The sequence below is a fragment of the Arachis hypogaea genome, chromosome 17 (genome assembly GCF_003086295.3).
Source record: "Arachis hypogaea cultivar Tifrunner chromosome 17, arahy.Tifrunner.gnm2.J5K5, whole genome shotgun sequence".
In the NCBI taxonomy this organism is placed as follows: domain Eukaryota; kingdom Viridiplantae; phylum Streptophyta; class Magnoliopsida; order Fabales; family Fabaceae; genus Arachis; species Arachis hypogaea.
Genome location: NC_092052.1, coordinates 28107317 through 28111893, shown reverse-complemented (window position 1 = coordinate 28111893; position 4577 = coordinate 28107317). Strand labels below are relative to the sequence as shown.

General features: G+C 38.1%; 1 non-coding gene across 1 annotated transcript; it reads right to left on the bottom strand.

Moving 5' to 3' along the window:
* Positions 1-4046: 4046 nt before the first annotated feature.
* Positions 4047-4153, bottom strand: LOC112768832 (small nucleolar RNA R71). The gene has a single exon (XR_003186216.1). It is a non-coding gene; the product is annotated as a small nucleolar RNA R71 (small nucleolar RNA).
* Positions 4154-4577: the final 424 nt, after the last annotated feature.

Here is a 4577-nt window from a genome sequence, read left to right as displayed (position 1 = left end):
ACAACAACAAAAAAAACTAAGAGATAAAGAAAACAAACTCCTAAACCAAAACTAGCAAGCCACAAAAAGCAAACTATTCACACTATTCACATATCTACAATAACCAATAACAAGCACACATTGCAACTCCCCGGCAACAGCGCCAAAACTTGATGAGTAGATTTATACCGGTTCAGAATTTAACAAATTAATTTCGTTGTGAGCATAGCCCAAACCAATAATCGATCCTCAAATCAAAGTTTAGATTTTTGGTTGTCACAAGTCCAACCCAATAAAAGTAACCGAAGTATTTAAACCTCGGGTTGTCTCTCAAAGGAATTGCAGTGAGGTGTGCACATTATTGGTTATGGTATCTAAGGGATGGGTTGGTAAAACAAGAAATTAAAAATGCAACAAAAGTAAAGCAAGCAACTAAAGGAAGCAAGTAATAAAGAGAGACATTCATGGCTAGGATTAAGAGTATATACTTTCTATCCTAGTCATTAATTATCATGCAATGATTAACAAGAGCTAATCCTATTAAGTCATCTCCAATAATGGAAGACAGTACAAGGTTATCTTCACATGAGAGAAGGTCAAATAAGACTAGTTAATCTCAATCCAAAAGTCCTAATCATCTTACTAATTGAATTAGCAAGAGATTAGAGTTAATGGAAACAATATTAAGTAACAACTCTAGATCACTAATCTAAATTGGGTCTTAATGACTCAAGATTGCATAATTTCTCTTTTTAAGCCAAGAATGCTCAAAAAAAATACTCTAACATCCAACTAAGTATTTTGTCAAACACTTGGAAGGCATAAAAGAAAAGCATGATAAATTGCAAGAATAATAAAATCTACTACTACCCAATGCAAGAAATTAACAATAACAACTAAGGAAAGCATATTAAACATGAAATACCTCGAAATTCCATTAAAGAGAATGGAAATTAACAAGAGTTCATCAACATAAAAAGAGGCATAAAAGGAGAAATTAACAAAAGAACTAAGAAGAATAAAGATGCAAGAATAAGAAATTGTAAAGAAAACTAGATGAGAACAATAAATTAAACCTAGATCTAAGATGGAAAATTAACCTAAGAACCCTAATTCTAAAGAGAAGAGGGAGCTTCTCTCTCTAGAAAACTAACCTACATGATGCTAACCTAAAACTAAGTGCTCCCCCTTTATCCAATCTTCAATTCTGCATGAAATAATCTCAGAAACGAGTTGGATTTGGGTCTAGGAAGCTCAGAAATCACCCCCAGCGAATTTACTTTAAGTGAGTCACGTGCCTCTCGTCACGCGTGCGTGTAGACGATGCGTACACATCGCTGGCCAATATTCTTCCTCACGCGTACGCGTGGGTGACGCGTGCACGTGGCCATGAAAGTTCTTCTCACGCGTATGTGTGGGTGACGCGTTCGCGTGGCCTTGTTTTCTCCAAATGCTCATTTCTTCATGAATTCTCCACTTTGCATGCTTTTCTCCTCACCTCTTCTATCCAATACTTGCCTTTTGAATCTAAAATCACTCAAAAAACATATCAAGGTATCGAATGGAATTAAGAGTAGAGTGGATTAACCCTAGACACTTGAGCAATTAGAGTGCATATACACTACCAGTGAGGGTTCAATGGTTGATTCTGTGTTCCCTGCTTTCATGAGCTATCTTCTTACAAGTTTACTTGCTTCATATTGTATGATTTGAATTAGTAAAATTTGATTTATATTTGTCTTGGAGAACTTGTTTATCTTTAACCAAGTAGATAGAAACATCCTAGCATATAGTTGCATTCATTCATAGGTTGCATTGCATTGCATGAGTCTTACTTTCTCTTATTCATTCTTTCTATCTCCTTGAGCTTAGCATGAGGACATGCTAATGTTTAAGTGTGGGGAGATTGATAAATCACTATTTTATGGTTTATCTTGTGCTCAATTGAGTGATTTTAATCAAGTCTTTGCACACTTATTCACACAATTTGCATGATTTTACAATCTTCCTAATTTTGTTATATGATTGAAAATTTGCTTCCTAAGCCTTTAAATTGTGTATTTTTAATTCCTCTTTATACCATTCGATTCCGTGATCTGTGTGTCAAGTGTTTTCAGGTTTTATAGGGAAGGAATAGCTTAGAGGATGGAAAGGAAGCTTGCAAAAATGGAAGGAACATAAGAAACAAAGGAGATGACCAGCGAGGATCGACGCGCGCGCGTACCTGACGCGCACGCGTGAATTGAAGCTTTGCACAGTGACGCGTGCGCGTATTTGACGCATACGCGTGACACGTAAAATTGACCATCGACGCGTGCGCGTACCTGACGCGTACGCGTAACATGCGTCACGTGCATAAAACGCTGGGGGCGATTTTGGGCTGAGTTTGGATCCAGTTTTCGACCCAGAAACACAGACTAGAGCCAGGGGACAAGCAGAGACTCAACACACACTGACATCATGCATAATTTTAGTTTTAGTTTTTGAATCTTAGAGAGAGAAATCACTACTTCCTCTAGGGTTCTTCATATTCATAGTTTTTAGAGTTTTATGCTTTTGATTTGGATATTGAGAAGTGTCATTACCTCTGTTGAAGTTTTCATTATTCTAGTTTGTTTTCTTATTCCTTTACTTTTATCTTCCATTAACCCTATTCAGATAGATATGTTTGATTTTGGAATTTATTAATGCAAAGAACTATTTTTACCTTTAATCAATTTTCAGTTATTATTCAATTTATTATGTCTTCCCTTTATATGCCTGCGAACGTTGTATTCATGTTAATGGAGTAGACTCCTAATTTGATTGGGAGTTGATTAAGAGGAGAACCTTGAGTTGGAATACTCAAGTGTTAATCTTAATTGGAAGTTGTTGGCTGGCTCTCTAGTCTCTGACTCTAATCCTTCCTTAGGAGAGGATTAGGACTTGAGGATAGAGTTGGTTAGTTAGTTACTTGACTTTTCTTTATTAAGTAAGGAATGACTAAGTAGAACAACAACCTCTTATTATTACACTTGAGAAAATTCAACAAGGATAGAACTTCCAATTAATCTTCTCCCGGTCAAGGCTTTTTATTTTGATTATATAAATTTTCTTGTTAATTTTCACTGCTTTAATTTACAATAATCATTCATTTTTCTATTTCTCAAACTCAAAAATTTCTCGGAAAACCCCTGACCAATAAACTGTACTCTTTTGTCAACTCGTTGGGAGACGACCTGGGATTCTACTCCCAGTATTTTTATTCTCAATTTGTGACAATTTTCTAAATTGATAAGCGGAATTTTCATCGGTTAAAAACTATACTTGCAACGCCATTTTTATTATAAATTTCTTAATCGTCAATTTTCTGACACGTCAATTTTTGGCGCCGTTGCCGGGGAGTTGCAACAGTGTGCTAATTTCTTAGTTAGAATTTATTTATTTGTATTTTTTATTTTATTTTATTACCATGAGCTGTATGTTTCTTTCATTGAATGACGCGTTCTCTGCCTGACCCGAGCTTAGCCACATTTAATCCTGAAATTGAAAGAACTCTTTCACGTATTAGGCGAGCTCGGCGTTGGTTAGCCTCTGAGGGTGGTGAAGTGGTTATTGCCAATTCACCAGTCTTATCTGAGAGCGAATCTGAAGCGCCATTTGAGGAAGAAACAAGCTCCTCTTCTACTAATTCGGTTGACTTACGTGTAGGTAATATAGCGGAGCCTAGAAGAATTACTCTCCAGGAAGCAGGAGCTCCAGACTTTACCCTGCAACCGTATCTAGCGCGTCACCCAAATCTGACTGCAGATTTTGAACTAAAGACTTTGCTAATCAACCTAATACCTAAGTTTCATGGCTTACCCGCTCAAGAGCCTATCAAGCACCTTAGGAATTTTCAGACAGCCTGCTCAACTATTAGGCGTCATGGTGTGGATGAAACTACTATTTTGCTATCTGCCTTCCCATTTTCTCTTGAGGAAAAGGCAAGGGAGTGGTTCTACACTCAACTGAAAGCAGTCGTTACCAACTGGGATCTGCTCAAAAGGGAGTTCCTAGACAAATACTTTCCGGCTGAAGTTACAGACAGACTGAGGAAGGAGATTTCCTGCATTATCCAAGGTGAATCCGAAACCCTTTATGAGTACTGGGAACGTTTCAGGAATCTCCTGGACTCATGCCCCCACCATAATATTGATGAGATTGTGTTGATCAACTACTTCACACAAGGCATGAAGCCTCAGGACAAGACCACATCAGATGCTGCAAGTAATGGCTCTCTGAAGAAGTACAAGACGGAGACAGAAGCGTGGCAGCTGATCACCGATCTAGCTGAATCTACCCGGAATGCTAGGCATAGGACCAACCATCCCAAGGCTGTTGTGGAGGTGTCCTCTAGTAGTGAGACTGCTGCTCTCACACAGACTCTGTGAGAGATTACTAACATACTAAAGCAGCTACAACTGAATCAACAGTAACCTCAGCCTCCCCCACAGCAACAGAATCAGCAGTTGGTTCTTCAGAGAGTGTGCGGGATATGTGTCTGTTATACTCATTACACTGATGAGTGTCTGCAGCTCCAACAGGAAGACAACACCTTGGCAGCTACTCACAATTTC